General features: G+C 49.6%; 1 protein-coding gene across 5 annotated transcripts in view; it reads left to right on the forward strand.

Annotated features, from left to right (window-relative positions):
- Window positions 1–19,168, forward strand: part of ATXN2L (ataxin 2 like) — a 531,841-nt gene that overhangs the window by 27,231 nt on the left and 485,442 nt on the right. The gene's annotated exons all lie outside the window — the stretch shown is intronic.

A 19,168-nucleotide genomic window follows, 5' to 3' on the forward strand; every position in this document is an offset into this window, starting at 1 on the left:
GCCTGAAGACACTTAATAGGCTCCACAAAGGCGACGAGGGTCAACCAGGGGCTCCGTCACGCAACCATCTCTATCATCAGGTCGCCGGTCACTGCTGTCTGCACCACCATCGAAGAACTCACGTAGCACCGTGCCACAAGGCCTCAAAAAATTCCCAAAAAAGGCCAGTGCAGCACTGGATATTTCAAGAGGCCCCTCCTGGCCCAAATCAGCCGTCGACCAGGGCCCCAAGACCCCGCTGCGCCGCCCCGGGCCAGGCAGGCCAAAACAACGGGCCAGTCAGCACTCCGGCCCAGCCTACGTACTGTGCAGCACCGCAACATGAAATAACAGGGGGCCCCACCGCACCCAGACACGAGCGCTGACCCAGGGGCCCCCGTCACCGAGCCAGTACAGCAAGAGGAGGCAGGCCCAGCTGCCCAGGCTGCGCGGCCACCACCACCGAGCCGCGTCCCCAAATCCCAGGACAACCAAGCGATAGCTTGAAAAAAAAAAAAGGGGGGGGGGGCGCGGCCTCAAGCCTCCCCGCCAGCCACCTCCTCCAGTAGCGGGATGCGGCAGCAGCCACGCTCCGCCCCAAGCCGTGCCGGCACTACAACTAGGCCCCACAGCCACGTAGCCGCCACCACCAGGCCGCGCACCCAGAGCCCGGGGCCGGCCATAGCACACCTGGGGGGTCTGCAGCCCGAGGCGACTGCCGAGGGATCCCCCCAGGAATTGCCCACCACGCGCCCCACGTCCGCGGGACCCGAAGACTTTCTCCGGCCGCCCGCGTCGGCGAGCGGCAGCCCCACACAGCTGGCCATACCCCCACCCCAAATAAACGAGGACAAAGATGTTCCATCCACCGGTGGGCAGATGGGGCAATTACCCCAGATCCACTCCACAGGGGGCAGAAAACCAACTAGATGCCAGGGAATAAAAAAATGAGTGGGGTGGTGGCTACCAACCAGTTATGGTTATGCCCCCACATGAACTGAGGGGGTTAAGTCTTTTAGCCCCCCCCCCCCCCCCCTTGCAAACTAAAACATCTTATCCCATGGCAAGCAAGTGGACATTTAATTATTTGGGGTTTTGGTTTCTCATTTGGGCAATGAGCGCTTGTCTAGCTCTCAAAATCGTCACACTAAGAACGGTGAGGGCTGCCCTCATTTCGACATGTTTTTGGCACTTCCCTGTCAGTCACTTGGCCCACCTGCTGCATAGGCTCTCATAATTCTAATGACTACTGGATTTTGAGTGGCAGAATCACCTGCGGTGTGGGAGACTGAGTCTAACCCACTACAGGTGACACCTGTCGCTCCAATCTGGGTTCTGCTCCGGCTAACTAGCAGTGCCTCATCTCTACCCAAGGGCAGGGATGATTGGGCAGCTGAGCACATGACATAACTGGTTTCTCAGGGAAGCCGTGGTCACTCAGGTCTCATCTGTTTCTCTCAGTTACGTTAGTCTCACATATACACAATGACAAACAGGCAGTATGTTTCAATAATGCTTCAATAAAGCGACTGCATCTTAGATAGCAAAGCCTCAACTGCAATAACCAGGACGATACTGCATAACAAGATAAAAATTGTGACAACGAAAGTGAAGCATAAGAATGACGCTACCATATTGTCACTACAGTCAATAGACTAATTCCTACCTAGGCTATGATAGAGCACAGCGTGTTAAGCTCTAATTCTGCCCTTCAGGTTCCCCTGGGAAGAAATCATCCCCCATACCTGAGCAAAGGCCTGAAGTCTGCAGAAGCAGCTGTAGCAAAGCAATCAGCATACAGTTGTGGTTCTCTGGCTGGAATCTCCCTCTAACGTGTAAGGGACAGGAAAATGTTTTTATAATAAAACCGCTGGTGGTCTAAGAATGTCCCTACGTAAGGATGTGTATTTTCTATGAATGTAAAAGACTAAATGTAGGAAGTTGGCTCTGTATGCACTATTTCAAAGTAAGGAATAGTATGCACAGAGTCCAAGGGTTCCCCTTAGAGGTAAGATAGTGGCAAAAAGAGATAATACTAATGCTCTATTTTGTGGTAGTGTGGTCGAGCAGTAGGCTTATCAAAGGAGTGGTGTTAAGCATTTGTTGTACATACACAAGCAATAAATGAGGAACACACACTCAAAGACAATTCCAGGCCAATAGGTTTTTGTATAGAAAAATATATTTTCTTAGTTTATTTTAAGAACCACAGGTTCAAATTTTACATGTAATACTTCAAATGAAAGGTATTGCAGGTAGGTACTTTAGGAACTTTGAATAATGACAATAGCATATATACTTTTCAAATAAATCACATATAGCTATTTTAAAACTAGACAGTGCAATGTTCAACAGTTCCTGGGGGAGGTAAGTATTTGTTAGTTTTGTAGGTAAGTAAACACCTACGGGGTTCAAGTTTGGGTCCAAGGTAGCCCACCGTTGGGGGTTCAGAGCAACCCCAAAGTTACCACACCAGCAGCTCAGGGCCAGTCAGGTGCAGAGGTCATAGTGGTGCCCAAAACGCATAGGCTTCAATGGAGAAGGGGGTGCCCCGGTTCCAGTCTGCCAGCAGTTAAGTACCCGCGTCTTCGGAGGGCAGACCAGGGGGGTTTTGTAGGGCACCGGGGGGGACACAAGTTAGCACAGAAAGTACACCCTCAGCAGCACGGGGGCGGCCGGGTGCAGTGTGCAAACACACGTCGGGTTTCCAATGTAAATCAATGGGAGACCAAGGGGTCTCTTCAGCGATGCAGGCAGGGGGGGGGCTCCTCGGGGTAGCCACCACCTGGGCAAGGGAGAGGGCCTCCTTGGGGTCACTCCTGCACTGGAGTTCTGATCTTCCAGGTCCTGGGGGCTGCAGGTGCAGTCTCTTTTCCAGGCGTCGGGATCTGGGAGTCAAGCAGTCGCGGTCAGGGGGAGCCTCTGGATTCCCTCTGCAGACGTCGCTGTGGGGGCTCGGGGGGGCAACTCTGGCTACTCACGGTCTCGTAGTTGCCGTGGAGTCCTCCCTGAAGTGTTGTTTCTCCACAAGTCGAGCCGGGGGCGTCGGGTGCAGAGTTGCAAGTCTCACGTTTCTGGCGGGAAACGCAGTTGTCTTGAAGTTGCTTCTTTGGAAAAAGTTGCAGTCTTTGGTGAACAGGGCCGCTGTTCTCGGGAGTTTCTTGGTCCTTCTAAAGCAGGGCAGTCCTCTGAGGATTCAGAGGTCGCTGGTCCTGGAGAAAGCGTTGCTGGAGCAGTGTCTTTTCGAAGTGGGGAGACAGGCCGGTAGACCTGGGGCTAAAGCAGTTGGTGTCTCCGTCTTCTTCTGCAGGGTTTTTCAGCTTAGCAATCCTCTTCTTAGGTTGCAGGAATCTGAGTTCCTAGGTTCAGGGGAGCCCCTAAATACAGAATTTAGGGGTGTGTTTAGGTCAGGGAGGGCAGTAGCCAATGGCTACTAGCCCTGAGGGTGGCTACACCCTCTTTGTGCCTCCTCCCAAGGGGAGGGGGTCACATTCCTATCCCTATTGGGGGGGGATCCTCCATATGCAAGATGGAGGATTCCTAAAAGTCAGTCACTTCAGCTCAGGTTGCCTTAGGGGCTGTCCTGACTGGTCAGTGACTCCTCCTTGTTTTTCTCATTATCTCCTCCGGCCTTGCCGCCAAAAGTGGGCCCGTGGCCGGAGGGGTCGGGACACTCCACTAGCTGGAATGCCCTGTGGTGCTGTAACAAAGGGGGTGAGCCTTTGTGGTTCACCGCCAGGTGTTACAGCTCCTGCAAGGGGGAGGTGATAAGGATCTCCACAGAGTACAGGCTTTGTTACTAGCCACAGAGTGACAAAGGCACTCTCCCCATGTGGCCAGCAACATGTCTCGAGTGTGGCAGGCTGCTAAAACCAGTCAGCCTACCCAGGTAGTTGGTTAAGGTTTCAGGGGGCACCTCTAAGGTGCCTTCTGGGGTGTATGTTACAATAAAATGTACACTGGCATCAGTGTGCATTTATTGTGCTGAGAAGTTTGATACCAAACTTAACGGTTTTCAGTGTAGCCATTATGGTGCTGTGGAGTTTGTGTTTGACAGACTCCCAGACCATATACTCTTATGGCTACCCTGCACTTACAATGTCTAAGGTTTTACTTAGACACTGTAGGGGCACAGTGCTCATGCACTGGTGCCCTCACCTATGGTATAGTGCACCCTGCATTCCGGCTGTAAGGCCTGCTAGAGGGGTGACTTATCTATACTGCATAGGCAGTGTGAGGTTGGCATGGCACCCTGAAGGGAGTGCAATGTCGACTTACTCGTTTTTTCCTCACCAACACACAAAAGCTGGCAGTGTGTCTGTGCTGAGTGAGGGGTCCCCAGGGTGGCATAAGATATGCTGCAGCCCTTAGAGACCTTTCCTGGCATCAGGGCCCTTGGTACCAGGGGTACCAGTTACAAGGGACTTACCTGGATGCCAGGGTGTGCCAGTTGTGTAAACAAAAGTACAGGTTAGGGAAAGAACACTGGTGCTGGGGCCTGGTTAGCAGGCCTCAGCACACTTTCAAATCAAAACATAGCATCAGCAAAGGCAAAAAGTCAGGGGGTAACCATGCCAAGGAGGCATTTCCTTACACTAAACTTATACCATGTTCAACGGCAACCTATCCTGCTGTAACCTTGGAAGAAGTACAGAGTGAGCAAGAAGGTCTTGAGAACCTAGTGCTGGCCTAGGCAAAAACAGTCCGATAGAGAGAAAATAAAACAAGACTGTAAGAGTGGCTACTGTAACAACAATAAAGCAAAGCAGAATAAAATACATCTAGGTTAAAGTGCACAGTGGCAGGCCTAGTATGTTAAAATAACGTGCATGGAGCTATAACTAAATGGCTAGACAACAGTTGTAGGAGGCTGGCCTGGCTTGTAGTGGGTACCAGAGGTACTTACACCTTGTGCCAGGTCCAGTTATCCCTTATTAGTAGCAAAGAGGTGTTTCTAGCAGCTTAGGCTGATAGAAGGTAGCTATGGCAAAGCAGCTTAGGCTGAACTAGGAGACATGCAAAGCTCCTACTATACCACTGGTGTCATATGCCCAATATCAGGAAAACACAATACACAGTTACTAAAAATAAAGGTACTTTATTTTTATGGTGATATGCCAAAAGTATCTCAGTGAGTACCCTCAGTAAGAAGGTGAGTAAAATACACAAGTTATATGTACACAAACCAAAATTAGGTAAGTAAGATGAAGAAAAGTAATGCAAACATTGTAGAATTACAATAGGTTGCAATAGGCAAGCATAGGTATAGGGGCAACGCAAACCATATACTCCAAAAGTGGAATGCGAACCACGAATGGACCCCAGACCTATGTGAGCTTGTCGAGGGTCGCTGGGACTGTAAGAAAACAGGGAGGGTTAGAAAAATACCCCACCCCAAGACCCTGCAAAGTAGGAGTAAAGTACACCTACTACCCCAAAAGGACACAATAGTCGTGAAAGGGGGATTCTGCAAGAACCACAAACACCAGCAGTGCACTGAAAAAGGATTCCTGGACCTGAGGACCTGCAAAGCAAGGGGACCAAGTCCAATAGTCGCGACAGTGTGCAGGGGCGGCAGGAGCGGCAGGAGCCCAGGAAACCCTGGTGAAGGTGCAAGGAAGCTGCCTCTGGATGGAAGAAGCTTGGATTTCTGCAACAACGAAGAGGACTAGGAACTTCTCCTTTGGATGGAAGATTTCCCACGTCGCGATGAAGGTTGCAGAAGTGTCCCCACGCAGAAATACGGCAAATAAGCCTTGCTAGCCGCAAGGGTCGCGGTAGAGGTTTTTTGGTGCTGCTGAGGACCAGGAAGGACCAGGATGTTGCCCCTTAGAGGAGGAGACAGAAGGGGCGCTGAGCAACTCGGAGAGCCCTCACAGAAGCAGGCAGCACTCGCAGAAGTACCCGAACAGGCACTTGGAAGATTTGTGAACCGAAGTCCATGCAGAGTTACAAAGGAGGGTCCCACGATGTCGGAGGCCAACTCAGAGGGTTGAGCACTGCAGGACAGAGTGCTGGGGACCCAGGCTAGGCTGTGCCCTAAGGAAATCCTGGAAGAGTGCACAGGAGCCGGAGCAGCTGCAAATCATGCAGTACACAGGTTTGCAGTCTAGCGTGGGGAGGCAAGGACTTAGCTCCACCAAACTTGGACTGAAGGATCACTGGACTGTGGGAGTTACTTGGATAGAGTTCCTATGTTCCAGGACCACGCTAGTCAAGATGAGAGGGGACCCAGAGGACCAGTGTTGCAGTCTTTTGGTGCCTGCGTTAGCAGGGGGGACGATTCCGTCGACCCACTGGAGATTTCTTCTTGGCTTCTGGTGCAGGGTGAAGGCAGGCTACCCCCAGAGCATGCACCACCAGGAAACAGTAGAGAATGCCGGCAGGATGAGGCGCTACAATGTTGCTGGTAGTTGTCTTGCTACTTTGTTGTGGTTTTGCAGGGGTCCTGGAGCAGTCAGCGGTCGATCCTTTGTAGAAGTCAGAGGGTGATGCAGGGGAACTCTGGTGAGCTCTTGCATTCGTTATCTGAAGAATGCCCCAAAGCAGAGACCCTAAATAACCAGAAAAGTAGGTTTGGCTACCAGGTTAGGAGGATTGGCTACCAAGAGAGGTAAGAGCCTATCAGAAGGAGCCTCTGACGTCAGCTGCTGGCACTGGCCACTCAGCAGTCGAGTGTGCCCCCGACACCTCTGTTTTACAAGATGGCAGAGGTCTGGGACACATTGGAGGAGCTCTGGGCACCTCCCCTGGGAGGTACTCGTCAGAGGAGTGGTCACTTCCCTTTCTTTGTCCAGTTTCGCACCAGAGCAGGGCTGGGGATCCCTGATCCGGTGTAGACTGGCTTATGCAGAGATGGGCACCATCTGTGCCCATCAAAGCATTTCCAGAGGCTGGGGGAGGCTACTCCTCCCCAGCCCTTCACATCTATTTCCAAAGGGAAATACTTTGTTCTGCCTTCCTGGGCCAGGGCTGCCTGGACCCCAGGAGGGCAGAAACATGTCTGAGGGATTGGCAGCAGCAGCAGCTGCAGTGGAAACCCCGGAAAGGCAGTTTGGCAGTACCTGGGTTCTGTGCTAGAGACCTGGGGATCATGGAATTGCCCCCTCAATACCAAAATTCCATGATCTTAGACATGTTACACGGCCATGTTCGGAGTTACCATTGTGACGCTATACATAGGTAGTGACCTATGTATGGTGCACACGTGTAATGGTGTCCCCGCACTCTCAAAGTCTGGGGAATTTGCCCTGAACGATGTGGGGGCACCTTGGCTTGTTCCAGTGTGCCACACACTAAGTAACTTACCACCTAACCTTCTCCAGGTGAAGGTTAGACATATAGGTGACTTATAAGTTACTTAAGTGCAGTGGTAAATGGCTGTGGAATAACGTGGATGTTATTTCACGCAGGCTGCAGTGGCAGTCCTGTGTAAGAATTCTCTGAGCTCCCTGTGGGTGGCAAAAGAAATGCTGCAGCCCATACGGATCTCCTGGAACCGCAATACCCTGGGTACCTCAGTACCATATACAAGGGAATTATATGGGTGTACCAGTATGCCAATGTGAATTGGTAAATTTAGTCACTAGCCTGTAGTGACAAATTTGGAAAGCGCAGAGAGCATAACCACTGAGGTTCTGGTTAGCATAGTCTCAGTGAAACAGTTAGGCATCACACAGGAAACACATACAGGGCACATACTATGAGCACTGGGGCCCTGCCTGGCAGGGACCAGTGACAAGGACTAAAACATATACAGTGAAATATGGGGGTAACATGCCAGGCAAGATGGTACTTTCCTACAACAGTCCACCTACACAAGTTAGCTATAGTTTTCACCGGGAGACTGAGTGGGAACGTTGGGTGGTAGGAGATTTGTGCTGGTGCAGTGACCCCCACACGGAAATGTGAGAAAAATGATTTTTTTTTTTTTTACAGCCTAATTTTAGGTTTGCTGAGTTTTCTGGACAAGAAAACACTTTATGATCCACGCAAGTCACACCTCTCTGGACTCCTTCGGATGTCTAGTTTTCAGAAATTTATGAGTTTGGTAGGTTTCCCTAGATGGCTGCTGACCCCAGGACCAAAAATGCTGGTGAGATATTCTCAGGAAAGGATTCTTGGTAACAGACCCTGGTGAGAGCGCCACAAGTTACCACATACTGGATTCCCCTAGGGGTCTAGTTTTAAAAAAATGCACAGGTTTTGTAGGTTTTCCTAGCTGCCGGCTGAGCTAGAGACAAACATCCACAGCTAGGCACTTCCCTAAAAAAAAAAAAAGTCAATTGTCAGTGTAAAATTTTGATGGGTCCATGTTGCGTTTTGGGGTATTTCCTGTCGCAGGCACTAGGTCTCCCAACACAAGTGAGGTACCATTTTTATCAGGAGACTTGGGGAGATGATGGGTAGAAGGAAATTTGTGGCTCCTCTCACATTCTAGAACTTTCTATCACCAAAATGTGATGAGAACTTTTTATTTTTTATTTTTTTGGGCCAAATTTTGATGTTGATTCTGGGTAACATTCTGGTGAGAGCCCCACAGGTGCCCCATCCTGGATTCCCCTAGGTATCTAGAGGTTTGGTAGGGTTCCCAAGGCGCCGGTAGAGCTAAAGGCCAAAATCCACTGCTAGGCACGTCACAAAAAACAGGTCATTTTTCTTTGGGAAAATGTGATGTCCATGGGGTTGTGGATATCCATACCCTTCATATCAGAGACAACCGGAGTCTGTTTTTTTTTGTTTTTGTTTTTTTGTGGAGTGGGTTACACACCTGTCCAGTTTCAACTCATAAGCCACATCCACTACAAACATCCTTCATAAGTGTGACACACTAACATCAAACGTCTCAGTTATGTGAGATTTAACTGACTTTTTACAGAGGAAGCTACCGGATAGTCTTGCAGCAGGGCGCACAGGTAAAAACCCATGTGACAATGACTTTAAGTAAGGTGCCACCACCCACAGTTACAACACAGGCCAGGTCAAGAGGGCGTTAAGCGTTGATACAAATAGGGGGACACCCTTTGGATTGCCTCTTGACAGCTACCCAGCTCCAGTGATAACCACTTAGATGACCTCAATTCCCTCACTCATTGACTGGTAGTATCATACAGTTCACATCTGGACGTCATCATCATCAACCATGTGCCATAAAAGTACCCTCAACCAACGTCCAAACGTAAAAATGTTAAAACCTCACATAAATATCTAAAAGTCCTAAAAGGATACACAAAAAATTAGTACATTACCATTCATACTATGAAATAGATAGCAAAGAACAAGATGTGCGCATAAGAAAATTCCATCGCTAAAATTAATCCATCCCACCTGAAATAGAAAATATAAGAAATAAATACTTATTAAAAGAAGACCAAATCCTTATCCATCTAAACGGCACCCAACAGCAAGGAGCACAAATAAAACTCCAGCCCCGGCCCAAGAGCAGAAAATCAACCCTTTTTGATCCTTTTCCATCTATATACTAAGAACCGGGAGACAGTAAATACAATTGGATATGCCGGATTTGTTATAAGTATTCTGAGAGCAGTTCTTAAATCCCTGGCACACAGATTTCGACATAATCAGGATAATGCAGGTCCTCCTGTGAGCCAGATACCTGGGACAAAAAAGAATATGCTCTCTAATGGTTCCTGGGTTTCAGAGCGAAATGGACAACTCCTCTCTGAGTAAGTGGATCACCGCCACCTTGTCTTAAATGCCCGGACCAGCAATATCCCTATCCATTCAGGATAGGACAACAGGTCCCCCATGTACACACCACATATCTGCGCTGATGTCCGTTGTTTTATGATCTGTTAGGTGCCGCAGAACACCGAGCAATGAGAATTAGCAGTGGACAGATATTTAGATTTGCCTTTTTTTTTTATTATGGAGAGTATGAGTCTGTTCCTTAAAATAGGAAGGAGGGTAGGTCAAGTGATTAATCTGTAGTTCGATAGAACCTTTACCAATAAAGGTGATGTTGAATGAAGGTAAGTAACTAAATTTTCTGATAAACATTTCTAAGTATAGATTCCTCGCCTTTTTGAGAAGATACGAAAACAATCACTCATCTGGTGGTGGGTCTATGGAATGGCTCAGCCCAGAGAATCCTGCCAGAGTGAATGTGTTAATTTCCTGGCCCGCCAGACGTGTCTATCCAGGCAGTAGTGCTTTGTGTACATGTGGAGGGATGCCCACTTCGCAGTGCGGCAAATGCCAAGTGCTGGCACACCACATGCCTGCAAAATAGTGGTGGCCTTCGTGTTAATGGAGTGAGCGCAGGTAGTTTTTCATGGCTAACCTATAACCAGTCTTAATGCCTAAAACAATCCATCTCGAGATGATTTGCCTTTTAGTCCCAGAGAAACCAACGGTAAATTGGTTTTTCTGTGGGTAGTCTGATTTGGTAATTTAAAAGCTAAGTGCCCTCTTACGGCCAAAGCAGTGGGACTGTTGTCACCCCCTTCGAAGGGTGAAGATCAGAGTGTATGTTTTAAAGTTAGAATGTGTATGATGCCATGGGCCAGAGATACGAACTGATCTTGTATCTCTGTGACTCATATGTAAAGTGTTCTTTAATTCTGCTGCTTTCTTAAGTATTTGTTTCAAAACCTCCCTAAACCTCGTTAAGAGGATCTCAGTACTCCTATAAGTTGGTCTTTTATAGCTTAGTATTTAGTGAGAAGTTACTGAACCAGTATAGTTAAAATGCAACTTATTTCATAATGGTTCCTTAGGAAAACATCATCTTCATTCATGTTTCATGTATAATAATCTTTTAAGCCTACCAGTTTTTGACCAATATTTTGGCATATTGTCCTTTGAATGTACAATGTTATTGCTAATTATCTTAGAAGTTTTCTTTTCTGGGAGAGCGTTTAAACCCAAATGAGTTTGCACCAGTGTTTATGTCCATACCTCCAAACATAGGATTATACATACTGGTAATGTAGTTCTTTAGGTTTGTGACTTTTTTTTGTACTGTAACTAACATAATGATTTAACATGTATGCCAATGGCTTTCATAGAATTTTACGTTAGTTACCATTTTGATTGAAATATGTTGCTTTATGGTCACAGAAGGATGGGAACCTGACTTTGCTTATCAAAGAAAGGACGCTTTTTTGGGGGGGATAAATTTTATTGGGGTTTGAGCAACATCGATGTACTTCAAGAAATGCAAGTAGAATAGCCACCTTGGACAATAGTACAGTGGCCTTAAGACAAAGGGAGATCAGATTGTAACACATTTGCTGCATAGCACAACCAAGAGAGCACATGTTTTACTTCATTTGGCCCAAGCATTTCCTCCACGCTCTGCCATGCTTTGTTGGGCTTTTCCAGCTGGCGGCTATATCTTGCTTGGCCACCAGAAGTGTGGTTCCCAGAAAGGATCTATCTGCTGAGTTCCCAGAGCCCTCGTTCACCCCAGGCAGGATCATTAATGGCTAGAGTTCAACCTCCCAGCCCAGAACGTTGGTCAGGTATGTTACAACAGCAGTCCAGTAAACCTAGATTTCGGGGCAGGACCACACAACACCATATGGAAGAAATCAGCCGGGGCCGGCGTGGAACGGGGGCAAGCTGGTGTGTGTAGGGCTCCCGCTCAGTCCTGCTGGGTCTCGGCTAGGTATGTAGCCTGGAAGAGATGCCAAGGACCAGGGGGCCCTCCGGCACATCCCACCAGGCCGTGTTGTCCATTGGACCAAGCCAGTCCTCCCAACGAACCTGAGGATGGTCCAGTGACCTCAGGGAATTAACGGCCAGTGTACTGTAGATTTGGGAGCTGCACCCCTTGTCCAATGAGTCTGTAAATAGTTAGGCTCCAGCGGGGTAAATTCCAGCAGAGTGGTGTCTTGGGTCACTTGTGTTTGGCGGGAGTAGCTGTAAGTATTTATAAAATTGAATAGTGGTGAGTGCGTACATGCTTTGAAGGTCTTGAAAGGAGCACATGCGGGTCCCAGACAACACATCACCGAGCAGTATTACACCAATGAGGTCCCATCTCTCAAAGCCCTCAAGCACTGCTGCCTCTTGGAGCCAGTCATTGTGCCAAAGAAGGGGTCTGTTGTTGGAGGCATTTGTCCCATTGGGTATGTCACAAAGATGCTCTCCGTGTGAGGAAGACCACCCTAGTCGGAGCAACAGCAGGGACCAGGGTACTGGAAAGCAGTGCCAGCATCTGAGGAAACCCCAACATCCTCACCTCCAAACGGTAGGTGGATCAGACTAACACCAAATGAACTATTGTCCATGACCCCGAGCAGTTAGGAGGCAAGGTAGTAGAAGTAGAGATTGGTCATCTCCTGGCCATTGTCTAATGGGTTTTGCTGGCAGTGGGTTGGGCGGAGGGGGGAGGAGGATTGGGGGGCTGGATTTGTGGCAGAGGAAGGATGTTTGCGATCTTGTCTAACCAGCAAAACCAGGTCTGTGGTATGAGAATGGATAAGTTCTGGAAGTCAGTAAGAAACCTTGGCAAGATATTCACCTTGCATAAGGCTATGTGCCCATCAAGTTTAGTGGTAGGGGCTTCCATTTATCAAGGTACTCGCTAGCCTTTTAGGCCAGCTGCTGCAGATTAGGGACCAAGTGAGCTCTGGATGGAGCGTCACCTATATGCCCAGGTAACGGAAACAAGACGGCATTTGTGGATGGCGTCTCACAAGTCACGTCCAGGTCCCAGAGACACCAGCACAGACTTGGTTGGGTTTACCCAGCAGCCAGACATGCCACCAAAAAGATGAAGGATGTGTAGACCGCATAGACCACTGACCGCAGGGTCTGCCAAGTAAAGGAGTACGTAGTCTGCATAAAGTGCATTGTGGTCCTCGTGGCCGTCATCCTCGCACCTAGGTGTCGCAGCAGAGGAGACCCCCTGGTGGCTTAATAGCCAGTGCAAAGTGGAGTGGGGCCAGGGGGTCAGTCCTCTCATCTCCCTTTTGTAATGGGAAAGGCCTCAAGGATGCCTTTCTTAAGGATGAGGCACTGGCTGGTTTTTGCATCGGTTGCGACTTATTTTGTGTCAAACTGTTTATTTCTGATGGATACAACTACCTGTGGATTCCTCACCTCATGAATACTCCCATGGCGCCAGCATTCTACGGAAATCTTCTTACTAGTCTCTGCACGTCGACGTCACTGTCTCGCACGCGACGCCGTCTGACGTCATACAGGCAATAAGAGGTCCTCGACGACGTGCGGACGTCAGTTCCCTTTTTTCCGTGCATTCGAAACGGTTATCTTCGAGGGAGCAACTGTTACTCTTGCGGTTACAGTGTATATCTTGCTGCGTACTCTTTCTCTGTGGAAATAATGTCGCAGAGAAAGTCTGGATTTAAGCCTTGTCGTGAGTGTGGAGGCAAGATGTCGGTGACGGATCCTCATTCCGATTGCCTTTGGTGTTTGAGCTCCGACCACGACGTCTCGACTTGTGATTCGTGTCAGCACATGAATCCGAAGGCCATTAAAGAACGCGAGCCGAAGCTGTTTATGGCCAAGTCAAAGGAGAAGCATCACAAGAAAAAGTCTTCTCCAAGACATCGGCGTCATCGAGACTCCCGGCGCCGTAGAGAATCTCGGCGTCATTCAAGGGAGGCTCGTTCCAGGTCTCCGGATCGGCGCCGCAGGACATGGGAGGTCAGCCCCACGGTGACGCCGCATCCTTCGACGCCGTTGCTCTCTCCGACGTCTCCAACTTCGCCTGGACAGGCGTCGGTGATTGAGGTATTGGAGCCTCAGGTGTTTTCTCCGGCGCAGACGCCGAGGTCGGGGTCGCCTCCGAGTCAGGCACCCCAGTATCCGGCTTTTCCCACCCCTGGAGCCGATAGTTCCGCATTCTTGAATGCGATGTATGCCATCTTCCAACAGATGGCTCCAGGGGGTGCTCCGGCTGGGCCTTTGGCCTTTTCTTTGGGTGATCCTGCGCCTCTTCGGCCGGCACCCTTTATGCCCTTTCTCCCGTTTGGGAACGTGGGCTCGGCGCCAGTGTCGGCGCCGGTGGCCGCTCCGATGGCTTCGGAGGGATTGGCCCCAGGGATTTCCATCCCGTCGACGTCGAGATTTCGGCCTGTGACTCCGGTGGGTCCATCCGTTTCATCTGCTCTTCAGTCGGCGCCGAAGTTACCTGTGGCGCCGGATGCGGCGTCGGTGGCTTCGGAAGATCGGCGCCGATCTCCGACTTCGGCGGAGGTGTTGTCGACTCCGCGGATTGAGCAACGACTGCATTCAAGGAGGCGTGCTCTCCGGGTACTAGAGGAGCAGGAGTACCAACGAGCCCTAGAGGAAGGAGAGCTAGAGGACTCGGGTGATGGGCTGCGTGGACTGGAGTCGGCCAGTGGGCTGGACACTTCCCCTGAGTGGGACCTTTCGTCCCCGGGGGAATATACCGAGGAAGCTGCTTCCTTTCATACAGTGGTACGGAAGGCAGCTAGTTTTTTGGACCTGCCTTTGCCGGTGGTGGAGGCGAAACAAAACCTTTTGACAGAGGTGTTGCATCCGGCCTCAGCCGCGGCGGAGCCTCTATTACCTTTTAATGACGCTCTGCTGGATCCGGTTTTAGAGGTGTGGAAGAAGCCGGCATCTTCCCCAGCAGTTCACAGAGCCGTGGCCAGGAGGTATCGGACGGCTCCAACTGATCCTGGTTTCCTATCTAGGCACCCTACGCCGGAGAGCTTGGTTGTGCAGGCCTCCTGTTCGTCCAAATCAGCGCCTGGTTCTTTCCCGACGGTGCCTGGGGACAGAGACTCAAAAAAGCTAGAGGCGCAGTCGAAGAAGATTTTTTCGTCCTGCAGTCTGGCGTTAAAAGCCACTAATGCGACCTGTATCCTGGGGAGGTATATTCATGCTCTGATGGATGACATCTCCTCTTCGTTTACAGAGCTTCCCCAGGGTCTTTTGGATCTTGTCTCTGATGCCCAGGCTGCTGCGACCCAAATTATCCAGACGGGACTGGATACCACCGACTCGGTAGCCAGAGCAATGGGCACAACTGTGGTGGAAAGGAGACAGGCCTGGCTACGTAACTCGGGCTTTTCGGCAGAAGTACAGTCCACATTGTTGGATCTCCCGTTTGATGGGGACAAACTGTTTGGAGCTAAGGCTGATTCGGCCTTGGAACGTTTTAAGGAGAGCAGGGCCACGGCTAAGTCGTTGGGACTTCAAGCTCCTTCTTCCACGGCCTCTTCCAGATTCTTCAGGAGGTTTCGTGGATTTGGGCGTGGCTCTTCCTCCTCTTCCTTTCGGGGAAGATATCAGCAACCTGCCTCTTCCCACCCCTATAGATCTTTTAGGGGGAGGGGTAGGGTCCGCACCAGGGGAGCCTCTCAGCAGCACTCTGCCTCTTCCTCATCCTCTGGCGGGGTGCAGCAGGGGAAGCAGCCTTAGGCTTCCACCATTTCCCACTCACTCCTCTCCTGTAGGGGGAAGATTACAGCATTTTCTCACCAAATGGGAGACTGTTACGTCGGACACTTGGGTTCTCAGTGTTGTGGGAAAAGGCTACACCCTTCCCTTTCGGGAGTTTCCGCCCCTCGCCCCGCCCTTCGTATTGTTCACAAGAACACTTCCTGTTGCTAGAACAGGAGGTGGAAGTCCTCCTTTTAAAGGGCGCGGTGGAGTTGGTCCCGGAGCAGGAAAGGGGTCAAGGAGTTTACTCAAGGTATTTCCTGATTCCCAAGAAGGATGGTCGTTTGAGACCAATTCTGGACCTGAGGATCTTGAATTGGTTCCTCAAGCAGGAAAAGTTCAAGATGCTGACCCTAGCACAGGTGCTTTTGGCGTTGAACATGGAAGACTGGATGGTGTCTGTCGACTTGCAGGATGCTTACTTTCATATCCCGATACTCCAGTCACACAGGAAGTATCTCCGGTTTGTGGTGGGATCGCAACACTACCAGTTTGCGGTCCTTCCGTTTGGTCTTACTTCAGCACCTCGAGTCTTCACGAAGGTGATGTCGGTGGTTGCGGCAGAGCTCAGAAGGAAGGGGATAGCAGTATTCCCTTACTTGGACGATTGGTTGATCAAAGCCAAGTCCCCGGAGCTTGTGTTGCGTCATCTGCAGTCAACAACCCAGTTGTTGTTCGACCTGGGCTTTTCGGTGAACGAGCCCAAATCTCACCTGGAGCCCTCTCAGCGCCTCCTGTTCATAGGGGCAGTACTGGATACGACATTGGGTCGGGCCTTTCCTCCGCCTCAGCGGATTCAAGATATTCAGGATTTGGTTCCAATGTTTCGAAACGGAGCGGTAGTTCCAGTCCTCAAGGTCCTTCGTCTGCTCGGTCTTTTTGCCTCCTGCATTCTGTTGGTCACGCATGCTCGCTGGCACATGAGGGCTCTTCAGTGGTGCCTCCGAAGGCAGTGGTCTCAACACAGAGGGGATCTAGAGGGTACTGTCAAGATCTCCAGAGATGCTGCTGTGGATTTGAAGTGGTGGATTGCAAGCAACAATCTTTCACAAGGAAAACCGTTCCAGCAGTCGCCACCAGTGGCCACAGTCATAACGGATGCTTCCACTCTAGGGTGGGGAGCTCATCTGGGGGATCTGGAGATCAAAGGTCTTTGGTCTCCAGAGGAACAGATTTTTCACATCAATCTGTTAAAGTTACGGGCTGTACGTCTGGCTCTCAAGGCCTTCCTCCCTTCCCTTCGTGGTCAGTCGGTACAGGTCCTAACGGACAATACTACCACGATGTGGTACATAAACAAGCAGGGAGGAGTGGGGTCGTACCTTCTCTGCAGAGAAGCTCTTCGACTATGGTCCTGGGCAAAGGACCATCGGATTTGCTTGATAGCAAACCATCTGGCCGGAGTCTTGAACGTGCGTGCGGACAGTCTCAGTCGCCACTTCTCGGCAGACCACGAGTGGCGTCTCCATCCAGATCAAGTCCGTTTAATCTTCCAGAAGTGGGGGTTTCCTCGGGTAGATCTGTTCGCCACTCGAGAGAACGCGCATTGTCCGTTGTTCTGCAGCCTTCAGTATCCGATGCAGGAAGCATTGGGGGACGCGTTTCAAATGACCTGGTGCGGCCAGTTGCTTTACGCGTTTCCTCCCATACCCTTGATTCCTCGAGTATTGAGGAAGATTCGCCAAGACCGGGCTCTAGTAATCGTAATAGCTCCGGATTGGCCAAGGAGGGTGTGGTACTCCGACCTTCTCCAACTCTCAACGTGCCCGCCGCTCCGTCTCCCTTTCAGGGCAGACCTCCTCTCGCAGTCGCAGGGGCAGGTTCTACACCCCAACCTCCAGAGTCTGCACCTACATGCCTGGAGATTGAACGGGGCAACCTGAGTTCCTTCTCTCTCCCGCCTGAGGTAGTGGATGTTATATTAGCGGCCAGGCGACACTCCACTAAATCTATCTACGCTAATAGGTGGTCTAAATTTGTTGCGTGGTGTGGAGAGAGGCAGATTGATCCTTTACAAGCTCATCTATCGGACGTTTTGTCTTTTGCTCTATCTCTGGCGCAGAAAGGTTGTGCAGTGGCTACCATTAAGGCTTATTTATCGGCCTTGTCAGCCTTCATATGTCTTCCAGACCAACCATCTTTATTTAAATCCCCTATTGTTATCAGATTCTTGAAAGGTCTTCTAAATCAATATCCTCCAAAGCCATTCGTTATGCCGCAATGGGATTTGTCCTTAGTCCTGACTTTCCTTATGGGGTCCCCTTTTGAACCTATGCATTCTTGCCCCTTAAGGTATTTGTTTTTAAAAACAGTCTTCCTGATAGCTATAACATCAGCAAGGAGAGTGAGTGAGTTGCAGGCCTTATCAGTAAAACCCCCTTATACAACTTTTTATGGGGATAAGGTGGTGTTGAGGACCAAGGCTGCTTTCCTCCCGAAGGTTGTTTCACCCTTCCATTTGGCTCAGGCAATTACTTTGTCCACGTTCTATCCTCCGCCTCATCCTTCCAAAGAGGAAGAAAGACTGCACCGTCTGGATCCAAAGAGAGCGTTGAGCTTCTTTATCAATAGAACAAAGGATTTCAGGCTGGAGGATCAGCTGTTTATTGGATACGTGGGCAAGAGGAGAGGAAAGGCAGTCCACAAGAGAACACTATCCAGGTGGGTTGTTCTTTGCATTAAAATATGTTACTCTTTGGCAAAGAAGGATCCTCCTGAGGGCATTAGAGCTCATTCCACCAGAGCTAAGTCGGCCACTTCGGCCTTAGCCAGAGGTGTTCCTGTGGTCGACATCTGCAAGGCCGCAACTTGGTCGTCCCTTCACACTTTTGCAAAACATTACTGTTTAGATTCTGAGGTTAGAAGGGACGGCCATTTTGCACGGTCAGTGCTGCAGGATTTCTTGGTTTGACCATTTAGGCACCCACCGCCGGGCGTGGTACTGCTTTGGGACTCTATTCATGAGGTGAGGAATCCACAGGTAGTTGTATCCATCAGAAGAACGAGTTACTTACCTTCGGTAACGACTTTTCTGGTGGATACATTAGCTACCTGTGGATTCCTCACGGTCCCACCCGCCTCCCCGTTGCCTTTATGGTCTTGCCAAGTAATCCTTGAGTGCGCTCCTCTTGATCTTTGAGGGTGCAATAGATGTATATATATAATATATTTATATATATATATGGGTATATGTGTATATATCTTTATGTATATACTTGGTGTGTGTATATATTTTTAAAAGAAAGAGTTTTATATATATATATATATATATATATATATGTACATAAAAAAGATTTACAGTTATTCATACAATGTGGTGTATTTTTACAATATAATGGATGTTGCTTTGTTCTTTCATTGCATTGCCTGGTTGTTCTCATGCACGTAAAAAATGATTGGTACTGACGTCCGCACGTCGTCGAGGACCTCTTATTGCCTGTATGACGTCAGACGGCGTCGCGTGCGAGACAGTGACGTCCTCGTCGACGTGCAGAGACTAGTAAGAAGATTTCCGTAGAATGCTGGCGCCATGGGAGTATTCATGAGGTGAGGAATCCACAGGTAGCTAATGTATCCACCAGAAAAGTCGTTACCGAAGGTAAGTAACTCGTTCTTCTAACCCATCCTGCATTCTAAAGAAAGTAGTAATTGCTCAACCATACTAGCTAGTTTAGTGCCTGAGGGGGCTGTTCTGGGAATTTGGTTGAAGTGTGATAAAATCATGGCTTTGGTTCACCAGTGATAAAACGGCATTATACACAGGTCTCCTTCACAGTAGCCTCTG

This window comes from Pleurodeles waltl, chromosome 7 (assembly GCF_031143425.1).
Source record: "Pleurodeles waltl isolate 20211129_DDA chromosome 7, aPleWal1.hap1.20221129, whole genome shotgun sequence".
NCBI classification, from domain to species: domain Eukaryota; kingdom Metazoa; phylum Chordata; class Amphibia; order Caudata; family Salamandridae; genus Pleurodeles; species Pleurodeles waltl.